The 12,424-nt window shown below is 40.8% G+C and overlaps 1 pseudogene; it reads left to right on the forward strand.

Moving 5' to 3' along the window:
- The first annotated feature begins 6,507 nt into the window (after positions 1 to 6,507).
- LOC100412329 (large ribosomal subunit protein uL30 pseudogene) lies at positions 6,508 to 7,273 on the forward strand (annotated as a pseudogene).
- Positions 7,274 to 12,424: the final 5,151 nt, after the last annotated feature.

Raw genomic sequence — 12,424 nt, forward strand, 5'->3', positions numbered from 1 at the left:
ACAAATATGTGGCAATTGCTTTTCTCATCTAGTTCTCTTATTTTGAAACTTTCCTGGAATTATTAGCTATTATGATGAGGCAGACACTGTTTATTTGCCCACTCACATAAGGATCGTGTAGGACTGACAACCTGTAAGGAAATTATGTCATTCTTTCATGACAGGTGGAGGAGGAGGGAGGAAGGGGCTTTGAATGAGGACAGATGGGACAGAGTTGGGGTATACTTCCAACACCTATCAGCAAGTTATTGTACTTTTAACAGTGTAAACTTACACTCAGTTGAAGCCCGCTAGTAACCAATTATTTCAAGAGCTGTCTGGTAACACTTAAACCCTACCTTTCTAATCCCTGACTGGCTAAATAGCCACAAAGTGAGATTACATTGTGATTAGGAAAAAATTGACACATGCATAAGCAATGTCACAACAGATCACTGTTCTTGTCACACATTTCCTATAGAGCTTGTAAACCGCTTTGGTATTTGCCACTGCACAGGTTGCTGACAGGATACAGAGAAAATGCAAGTTCCTAGCCTCTGTACATTGGGCTTCCCTACACAAGGTGAGTCCCAGCCCAGTCTCTGCACCAGGCCCCATGCTGGCTGACCCCACCTCTGTTCATCACACTTGTGACTGCAGCCATGCATGCCCTGTGCTGATCTGGGACTTGGCACTTCCATCTGGAGAGTCTCAATCCTGGGATCAACCTGCACATGTCAACCCACAATTTGAGTCTCTTCTTTATGCATCCTCTTAAAGATTTACTGAGCCCTAGGAGCATACTGAGGCCAAGGCTTCAGACTTGAATCCATCTGTACTTTCTCTGGGGAGGTGGTCTCTCTCTGCCTCATCTTTGAGAGATAATCCACTGCTCCAACCCCGGTTAAATTTCCCTGCACAATTCCAGATGACCATCCTTGCCAGATCCTGGCCGGACCTGGAGAGTTGGCCGCTCCCACTTTGTTTCTGTGTCTTAGTCAGCTTGGGCTGCAATAACAAAAGGCTTAAACAACAGAAACTTATTTCTCACAGTTCCCAAAGCCGTCCAAGATGAAGACACCAGCAGGGTTGGCATCTGAGGAGGGCACTATAGCTGCCTTCTCACCATGGCCTCCCATGGTCTTGCCTCGGTGTGCACATTCCAAGAAAGAGAGGGCTCTCCCCATCTCTCTCCCTCTTCTCGCAAGGCAGATCTATCTGATCGGGACTACAAACCTATCTGATTAGGATTCTAGCTTTATGGTCTCATTTAATCTTAATTATCTCCTATAAGCCCTACCTCTAAGTACAGTCAATTTTCAGGGTTAGGATTTCAATATATTAATTTTGGAGGACACAGTTCAGTCCATAGAAAGACTAGATAGATAGATAGATGATTGATTGATAGATAGATAGAGAGAGAGAGAGAGAGAGATAAGACATCTGCATTCATGTCACAGTTAGGCTTAAAACTGTTTACTGTCTTCTCTCCTTGCCTTCAGGATAAAGCCCAAACTACCTAGCTTGGCATCCATGGCCCTCTGCTATCTGTCTTTGCTGGCCCCTACCCCAGATCATTGTGCTAAGCTCATGTAGTCTCCTTTCTCCCATCAGGAGTATCCTTCAAGTCAAAATGTCATCACCCTTCTCACCTAAAACCAAGGTGATAATGGTTCTCTTCTCACCACTGGGGCCCTTCCAATGGTTTTATTTATAATCCAGAAACATATTTCCTCCCTGGTTACTGACCATAGATGTCTTCACACATTCATTTATGTATTTATTCACTCATTCAATGTGTAGGCACCACTAAAGCCTGATCCAGGCCCTGTTTTATGAGCTGGCCACTGTTGTAGGCTCACATTCAGGGATGTGGATTTTGCTCTTTAAACCACAATGGCACAGCCACATCACAGTACAGTAGCCACTGCCTCTGTCTAGTCATAATGGCAGTGACACAGCAAAAGAGGACTGTTTAGATACTTCACAGCCCCCCCAAGATGAGCTCTCCAGGCTTGGTGTGCATGGCTATCACCTCTCAGCCAGCCTAAACAGTTCACTCTCACAGTGCATGGCCTCTTCCTTTCCATGCTATGCAAAGTCTTCTTGCCCAGCAGCCTCACAAACTAAACCCTAATTGATGTGAGAAGGTGAGCTGAGAGATCCCATTCCTTGGAGATCCTAGCCGCTTTGTCACAACCTTGGGAGGCAAAACTGATTATTGTTGAAGGTAGGACAAGGTTAATGGCCTGCCAGACCCATCAGAATCTGGATCGTTTGAAAACCACAGACCGTTGCCTAACAGGAAAGTCATAGCAACCTCCACAAGGGAACCCTCCAGAGGCAGGCTGGGAGGGGAGGAGCACCTGCTGCAGCCTGCAGTTGGTTATGAGAAATTCCCAAGCACTTAATTTCATTTCTGTTTCATGATATACTGCAGTGCTTATTGGGAAATTAGATAAAGCTAAACTACAGTTTACTTTCAGCTGACAAACACTAAGATCTGAAAAGTAAAACATGTTGGCTCTGAATTCTGGGGAAACAAATTACCTACTGCCCTACAATTTCAGGGATTGTGTGCTTGCTTTGGGGGTGGGTAGGTAGGGGGCATTTGTGAAGGAAAGCAGCCAGTAGAAAGAAAAGACAAAGACTCCAGTGAGGAAAGAAACTTTGCCAAACTCCAAATACATATTGGATCAGGCCAGAACCCACGTGCCCCCTGCTATCACCACCACCACCACCACTGCCACCATCAAGATAAAGAATGGGTCTGTCCTTCCCATGTCTTCTACACTTTTGCTTGCCTCCTTTTGGTTTCAAAGGGGTCCTTGATTCTAATTTTCCCTTAGACTTCACATATAGAAACATTGGACAGGGGATCTCTATAATTAATACTGGCAGTTCCTAATGCTTTAAACCCTTTCACATACTTAATTCCATCTCATACTCACCTTACTCCTGTGAGTTAGGTATCACCCTCCCCCACCCCCAATTTTCCAGGTGAAAAAACTTAGGCTCAAGTATCCTTTGATTTGCCAAGTGTTTTGCACTAGCAGGTAACAGTTAGGAGAGTTTCAAACTCAGGACTTCACCATGGAGAAGTCTGGCTGAGCAGCTATTCTAGTCTCACCAAGTGTGGTGATCCTGTGGGCTTTCTTTCTTTTTTTTTTTATTTTGAGAGAGATACATACACATACATACATAGACACAGACACACAGTATGTCTCCATTTATACAACATGTGGAAAAGGCAAAAGTATACAGACAGAAAACAGGCTTGTGATTGTCAAGGGCTGGGGGTGGCGAGAGGGATGGACTAAAAAGTAATAGGAGGAAATGTAGAGAAGTGAGGGAACTCTTCCCTGTCTTGATTGTGGTGTTGACTGCATGATTAGATGTAATCGCCAAAACTTTGCAATTCTACACTAAAAAGAGTGAATATGACTGTATATTAATTATACCTCTGTAGGTATGACCTTAAAATATTACAGTCATGTTCACACAAAAACCTGCACACAGGTGTTTATAGCAGCTTTATTCACTTGGAAGGAATTAAGGTGTTCTTCAGGAGGTGAAGCAATCGAATATTTTTCAGTGCTAAATAAAGAGTTAGCAAGCCATGAAAAGACATGGAAGAAACTTATATCCACATTATTAAATGAAATAAGTTACTCTGAAAAGGCGGCATACTGCATGGTTCAAAGGCAAAACTATGGGGACAAAAGAAAAAAGCCAGGGGTTGGGAGGATTATTTCTGAGGCCCCTATTTATTTATTCTTCTTTTTTAATTTTTTATTGGATTTTAGGTTTTGGGGTACATGAGCAGAGCATGCAAGACAGTTGCGTAGGTACACACATGGCAGTGTGTTTTGCTTCCTTTCTCCCCTTCACCCACATTTGGCATTTCTCCCCAGGCTATCCCTCCCCACCTCCCCCTCCCACTGGCCCTCCCCTTTTCCCCCCAATAGACCCCAGTGTTTAGTACTCCCCTTTCTGTGTCCATGTGTTCTCATTTTTCATCACCCACCTATGAGTGAGAATATGCGGTGTTTCATTTTCTGTTCTTGTGTCAGTTTGCTGAGGATGATGTTCCCCAGATTCATCCATGTCCCTACAAACGACACAAACTCATCATTTCGGATTGCTGCATAATATTCCATGGTGTATATGTGCCACATTTTTCCAATCCAGTCTATTATCAATGGGCATTTGGGTTGATTCCAGGTCTTTGCTATTGTAAACAGTGCTGCAATGAACATTCGTGTGCATGTGTCCTTATAGTAGAATGATTTCTAGTCCTTTGGATATATACCCAGTAATGGGATTGCTGGGTCAAATGGAATTTCTATTTCTAAGGCCTTGAGGAATCGCCACACTGTCTTCCACAATGGTTGAACTAATTTACACTCCCACCAACAGTGTAAAAGTGTTCCTTTTTCTCCACATCCTCTCCAGCATCTGTTGTCTCCAGATTTTTTAATGATCGCCATTCTAACTGGCGTGAGATGGTATCTCAATGTGGTTTTGATTTGCATCTCTCTGACGACCAGTGACGATGAGCATTTTTTCATATGATTGTTGGCCTCATATATGTCTTCTTTCGTAAAGTGTCTGTTCATATCCTTTGCCCACTTTTGAATGGGCTTGTTTGTTTTTTTCCTGTAAATCTGTTTGAGTTCTTTGTAAATTCTGGATATCAGCCCTTTGTCAGATGGGTAAACTGCAAACATTTTTTCCCATTCTGTTGGTTGCCGATCCACTCTAGTGACGGTTTCTTTTGCCGTGCAGAAGCTGTGGAGTTTCATTAGGCCCCATTTGTCTATTTTGGCTTTTGTTGCCAATGCTTTTGGTGTTTTGTTCATGAAGTCCTTGCCTACTCCTATGTCCTGGATAGTTTTGCCTAGATTTCCTTCTAGGGTTTTTATGGTGCCAGGTCTTATGTTTAAGTCTTTAATCCATCTCGAGTTAATTTTAGTGTAAGGTGTCAGGAAGAGGTCCAGTTTCTGCTTTCTGCACGTGGCTAGCCAGTTTTCCCAACACCATTTGTTAAACAGGGAATCCTTTCCCCCTTGCTTGTTTTTGTCAGGTTTATCAAAGATTGTATGGTTGTAGATATGTGTGTTGCCTCCGGTGTGAGGCCCCTATTTACACTGTACACTCTTACTATACTTGCTTCTAGTCAAATAATCTCATTCCCTCTTTCTCCACCTGCCTTCTCCCCACCACACCCACAGGCCCACACACATTTTCCAGTTAGCCCTTTGCAACGGGCAAGCACCCAGGACTTAAGTGTGCATTGCGGGTGGTAAAGATGGAGGACCAGACCTAGAAAAACAAAGAAGCAAATTATCGTTCAAAGGGGAACCTCATCCAATTTTGTGTCCTGGAGTTAATTCTTGTCCTCCTTGTACTTCTTGTTTTAAGTTGAAATAGCTACATATACCACACACCCATTTCCCACAAATGTAAAACAAACCACAGACAAAAAACTTCTGAGGTTATTTCCCAGCTGAACAAAATCAAAAATAGATGAGAAACATTACAGAGATTTAGCTCCTGCGACATTTTCAGTTTTATCAAAACTGTTCATCAGCGTGTCCTCTCAACTTCTGACCCGAGTTTTACCAACTTCCGTAGCATTCCTCACTGAAGTCACTGTTTCTTCCACACCTTCTCCTTCCTTACTTAAGTATCACTTGCTCACTCGTAACAGTTTATAGTTTTCCGTCTGTTTATTTACAGGTCAAATTTCATATCTGAGGGCGGTAAGGCTGTTTTCCAGTAGGCTTTTAACAAATCATATCAGACCAAAGAGAAGCCGGCATCTAAATGTAATATTAACCTGGCTATTTTTTAAAGCATATTTATAGCTATTATGTCTCTTTCAGGTAGCAACACTTCCCTTCCTGGTTTTTGTGATCTCAAGAAAACTTCTCAGTCTCTCTCTAAACCCCAATTAAAGGAACATAAGGCTGGGCACCATGGCTCATGCCTGTAATCACAGCACTTTGGAAGGCCAAGGCAGGTGGATCACTTGAGGCCAGGAGTTTGACACCAGCCTAGCCAACATGGTAAAACCTCACCTGTACTAAAAATACAAAACTTAGCTGGGCATGGTGGTACATGCCTGTAATCCCAGCTGCTCAACAGGCTGAGGTAAGAGAATCACTTGAAGCCAAGAGCCAGAGGTTGCAGCGACCCTGGCTCACGCCACTGCACTCCAAAACTTTTTTCTAATTAGCTGGGTGTGGTGGCACATGCCTGTGGTCCCCAGCTGCTCAGGAGGCTGAGGTGGGAGGATCGCTTGAGCCCAGGAGGCTGCAGTGAGCCATAATCATGCCACTTGCACTCCAGCCTGGGCAACAGAGTGAGACCTTGTCAAGGAAGGCGAAGGGGAAGGGGAAGGGGAAGGGGATGGGAAAGGAGAAAGAAGGAAATAATGAAGACCTAACAATGTTTTTGAAGGAGAAAGATGAAATAACACATGCAAAAGTGTTTCGGATCCTTCCTCTTTTTCCGGCTGGAACCATGGAGGGTGTAGAAGAGAAGAAGGTGGTTCCTGCTGTGCCAGAACTCTTAAGAAAAATCGAAGGAATTTCACAGAGCTGAAGATCAAGTGCCTGAGAAAGAATTTTGCCCAAAAGATGCTTTGAAAGGCAAGGAGGAAGCTTATCTATGAAAAGGCAAAGCACTATCACGAGGAATACAGGCAGATGTACACAACTGAAATTCCAGTGGCGAGGATGGCAAGGAAAGCTGGCAACTTCTATGCACCTGCAGAATCCAAACTGGCGTTTGTCATCAGGATCAGAGGTATCAGTGGTGCGAGCCCAAAGGTCTGAAAGGTGTTGCACCTTCTTCACCTTCGTCAAATCTTCAATGGAACCTTTGTGAAGCTCAACAAGGCTTCAGTTAACATGCTGAGGATCGTAGATCCATATATTGCATGTGGGTGCCCAAATCTAAGTCAGTAAATGAACTAATCTACATACGTGGTTATGGCAAAATCAAAAAGAAGCGAATTGCCTTGACAGATAACGCTCTGATTGCTCGATCTCTTGGTAAATACGGTATCATCTGCATGGAGGATCTGATTCATGAGATCTATACTGTTGGAAAACGCTTCAAAAAGCAAATAACTTCCTGTGGCCCTTCAAATTATCTTTTCCACGAGGTGGAATGAAGAAAAAGACCACCCATTTTGTAGAAGGTGGAGATGCTGGCAGCAGGGAAGATCAGATCAACAGGCTTATTAGAAGACTGAACTAAGGCGTCCACCATGATTATTTTTCTAAGCTGGTCAGTTAATAAATAGTACCTGCTCTCAAATTGAAAAAAAAGTGTTTTGGAAATAGTAAGAGCTATAAAATGTAAAAAACTCATTATGTTATGACTGTCTATATTTTCTTGTTGGTAATATGATTATTTAGTACTCACCTTATAGAATTATTGTTAAGGTTAAAGGAAATAAAACAGCAAAGGTGTTTAGTTTCATACTTAACACGTAAGTGTTCAAAAATGTCACCAGCAAGAATAGCAGCATTTCCAAATCCCATGTGGTAAGTAAGGTGCCTCTGGTCATCCCCATTTTATAGCTGAGTAAACCGAGGCTCTGGGAGGTCAAGGAGACTCAGACTAAACTTCAGCCTTTTATGACTCACGGAACATGTTTCCATCCCTGTGGCAGGCTGGTAGCAGAAACCCAGGGGTTGGTGGGTAATGTTGGCAGGTTTTCCTATTTTGAAAGGATAAGTGGGAAGCAGCAAGATCTGGTTCCTCTGGACACATAGCTAAGGATCCACATGAGACATCACCTGCCCTTGTCAGGACTGCCTCATCCGCATCTGCAGCTCAATCATATATTCAGGCAAAATACAAAATTAAAGAAAATGAGGAGAATGGGATGGAGGGAGGCAATCTTCGCCTTTAAATTTTCATTTGTAAACAGCTAAAGAAACAAAGGCCAAAAAAAACAGTGATGAGTTTATCTACAAATACTAAAACTCTAGACCTTTAGTCAAGAAATACGGGGTCAGTCAAACTTTGGAAACCTTCAAATGATCTCATAGTTTAGGTTTACCAAAAAGCTGGTCCGGGCATGTGGATGGTGGGAGAGGGGCAGAAAAAGCCAAAAGACCAGATCTGTGCACGTGATCTGACAGGTTTGAGAGCTGCTTCTGGTAGGAAAAACAAAAGGCTCCCCAGGAAAGCCTCTTCCCATCCAGCTTTAGTTTGTCCAAAAAGAAGAAGGGAAAAAATAACTAAAGTCTTCAGCCAAGAACACCAGTAGGGGAATTAAAGAGCTGGGCACACAATAATTTTAAGTAACGTCAGAGGAGATTTAAATAGCAAACATCAGCAGAAAAGAATGGGGAAACCTCCAGTGCACTGACTTCATTGATACCCCATTTATCAGCAATTACTGACTCCATTAAAGGCCGAGTTTACAGCAGAAAGAGAAGCAGAGCCTAAAATATGTCCCAGCAGATGGACGGAGAGTGTCGGTGATGCCGTATTTCAAAGGCATCTGCAACGTTGTTATCATTGAACGTGGAGTCAGAGAGGCAGCAGACAAACAGCGGCCCAAGAGCCAGCAAATGATTTACTTGACCCTGGATGGGTAAAACTGACAGCAAAAACCTCATTAATTCCTCAGGTCACTCTGGAAGACATTAATTTGGTTTGGACTCACGACGAGGGGAGATTTTCCAGACATACACCAGGAATTATGAAATCTCCATGGCCAGAGAAAGTATGTCCAAATCACTTTTTGCATAAATCATGCTGACTTTCTGAAGAAGGATAATATGCTTAATCAAGGGAGTTATGGAACTTCTTGTGCTTATTAGACAGAAAATATAACAGTATTTTATTTGGTTATCAGTTGTGGGAGAGAGATTTTTTTTTTCTTCCTCTTTAAGCTAAGGTCTTTTCCTGCCAGCATGGAAGAGATCCTTTGTAAGAGCTGGAAGAACTCAGATGTGCAAATAATTTGTTCATGCAAAAATAGCTTTTCTTTTTTTTTCTTCTATTTTCAAATAGGCATGGACATTGTGTGTGCCTCTCTTCTGAGTCCCAGCCAAGGTGTCAGCCTTCCCACCTTATCTAGAACTTTCTCAATACTGAACACACACCTATAAATAACAATCTTAGTGACTGGTGGTTTTGTTTTGTATATTTTGATGGTGTGGGCCAAAACTAAGAAGTCTGGTATTGAGACAACTTGGGTTGAATTACTAAGTGTATAATCCTAACCAGAAAAACCTCTCTGTTCTCTCTCCAAGTCTGTGTGAGTCTGTGCACAGGCACATATAAGAAGAACCAAAGTCCTCTGATCCACCAAAATTACACAGGTCACTTCTAATCCTGTGTAATTTAATGACTCTTAATGACTTTTAAGCACTACGGTTTCCCCAAAACCCTGCTTCTTTGTCTCATTGTTAGCTTGGGAAGAAAAACGTGTGAAATATTTTTGGAAAAAAAAGTTGTTGATTAAATCCAGGACAAAGCAGTCAGTTGGCTTATTTACATCAATGAATCACTTCATTTTAGGGACACTGACAGAAAGATTAAGTGATTCAAAATGGTCAGCAGAAAAAGAGAGAGGGAGATTGAGATTGAAATGCTGCTAGACAATGAGCTTATACCTGAGTGTCCGATGCATAAGCCGCAAGCCCTCTTTCCTGATGATATCTTCCCTTGTAAAAGTTACATTCATCATGTTTAAAGCAAGGTTATCTCTGGTTGAAGAGAACATGCATTAGTACATTTTACTCATTCAACACTGAACACTCCCTATCAACAACCATCCGCTTAAAGGGGACAAGGAGAACAAGAATTAATCACAGGAAGAGACAACCTAAGGGAGTTGGACTATAAAATGGAATTCATTAGTAACCCATAAAGTATTACTGCCTTAACTAGCCTTCCCTCTTACACTCTGTTTTCTCTGCCCTGGGGCTGCACTGGCTCGTTCACCTAACAACCTAAAGTCATCCCCGTCGCCTTTTTCACACCCTTTTCTCTTCCCGCTGGGGACAGAAAGAACAGAGAATTTATCACTGAGGTAAATTCAGGATCACAAGGTCTCTGGTCCACAAACTTCTAATTGGAGCTTAACCCTCACATTCAAGGTCTCTTCTCGTCTCACCAGCATCTTAGAACTGCATAAGCTCATCTCATAGGAGACTCACATGTGAGACAGAAAAATGTCCTGGTTAAAAACACAGGTTCAGGATTTTTATAGTCGTAAGCTCATCAGTCCTGGCACATCTCAGCTAGGTGACCTTGAATGAGTCACTTAACCTCTCAGCCTGAGTTTCTTCAGCAGTTAAATGGCAATAATAATAGTACCCAGTAGAGGGGGAGAGTAAGAATAAAATAAGAAAAAGAAACAATTATTTCAATTCCCTGATTACAGCATAAGCAATGCACCTCTGAACAGATGTTGCCTGTTGCGATGATCTGCTCTCGCTTGTATCTTTACAATAGTAAAAATAATATTTCTGTCTATGTCCTGATATTTCAATTGGATTAAAAATATATCTGAAGAAATCCAACCTTATTGCTGTGAAAAACCACGAAACCACAGAGATAAACAATGATAGAGAAAAAAAGGAACAAAGCCTATACAAAGCAACCAGAAAGCAATTAACAAAATGATAAGAGTAAGTCCTCACCTATCAATAATAGCCTTGAACGTAAAAAGATTAAATTCTGCAATTAAAAGACATAGACTGGCTGACAGGATAAAAAAGGAAAAAGACCCAACTATATATAGTGCTGCCTACAAGAAGTTCATAGCAATAAATGCCTACATCACAAAAGCAGAAAGATTTCAAGTAAACAATCTAACAGTGCACTTCAAAGAACTAGAAAAGCAAGAATAAACCAACTCCAAAATTAGAAGGAAACAAATAGAGATCAGAGCAAAAATCAATGAAATTGACACCAAAAAATACAAAAGATTAACAACATTAAAAATTGGTTTTTTGAAAAACATAAAATTGATGTCATTGACTAGACTATGAAAAAAGAGAGAAAATACTCAAATACAACAAGAAATGAAGAAAGAAGACATTACAACTGATAACAGAAACTCAAAGGATTATGAAAGTCTATCGTGAGCAACTATATGCCAACAAATTGGAAAACCTACAGGAAATGCATCGATTCCTGGATACTTACAATGTACCAAGCTTGAACAAAGAAGAAATATAAAAACTGAACAGACCAATAACAAGTAATAAGATTAAATCAATAATAACAATTTTCAACAAAGAAAACTAAAGGACCAGATGACTTCACTGCTGAATTCTACCAAATTTTAAAGCAAAAGTAATAAGAGTTTTTCTCAAACTGTTCCAAAAAATGGGAGAGGAGTGAATTCTTTCAAATTCATTACATGAAACTAGCATTACCATGCTACTAAAACCAGAAAAGGACACAACAACAACAAGAAAAGAAACCTATAGGCCAACATCCCTGATGAATATAGATACAAAAATGCTCAAGAAAATACTAACAAACCAAATTTAGTAGCACATCAAAAAGTTTATACACCAGGATGAAGAGGGATCTATCAGAAAGTCCTAGCTAGAGCAATTAGGCAAGTGAAAAAAAATAAAGGGCATTTAAGTTAGAGGATGTCAAACTGTCCCTATCTGCAGACAACATGATCTTATATAGAGAAAAACTGAAAGCCTACACCAATAATCTACAATCTACAGATTCAATGTAACCTTTATCAACATATCAATGGCATTCTTCACAGAAAAAAAAATCCTAAAATTTGTATAGAACCACAAATGACCTCAAATAGTAAAATTTACAAATTCAGTAAAATTACAGGATATAAAATCAACATACAAAAGTCAGTAGTGTTTCTATACATCAAGAACAAACAAGCTGACAAAAAAAATCAAGAAGCGATCCCATTTATAAGAGCTACAAAAAATAAAATACCTAGAAATAAATTTAGCCAAAGAAGTGAAAGATCTCTACCAGGAAAACTATTAAATACTGAGGAAAATTTTGAAGAGAGCACCAAAAGAGGACAGACATCTAATGCCCATAGATTGAAAGAACCGATATTGTTAAAATGATCATACTACCCAAAGCAATCTACAGATTCAATGTAATCTTTATCAAAATAGCAATGGCATTCTTCACAGAAAGAAACAATCCTAAAATTTGTATAGAACCGCAGATGACCTCAACTTGTCAAAGCAATTCTGAACAAAAAACAGAACTAGAAACTTCACACTATCTGATTTTTAAATATGCTACAAAACAGTATATTTACAAAACAGCATGGTACTGGCTTAAAAACAGACACATAGACCAGTGGAACATTGTAAAGAACCCAGATATAAACCCACATATTTACAGCCAACTGATTCTCAACAAAGATGTCAAAAAAGCTCACTGGAGAAAGGACAGTCTT

This window comes from Callithrix jacchus, chromosome 19, assembly GCF_049354715.1.
Source record: "Callithrix jacchus isolate 240 chromosome 19, calJac240_pri, whole genome shotgun sequence".
NCBI classification, from domain to species: Eukaryota; Metazoa; Chordata; class Mammalia; order Primates; family Cebidae; genus Callithrix; species Callithrix jacchus.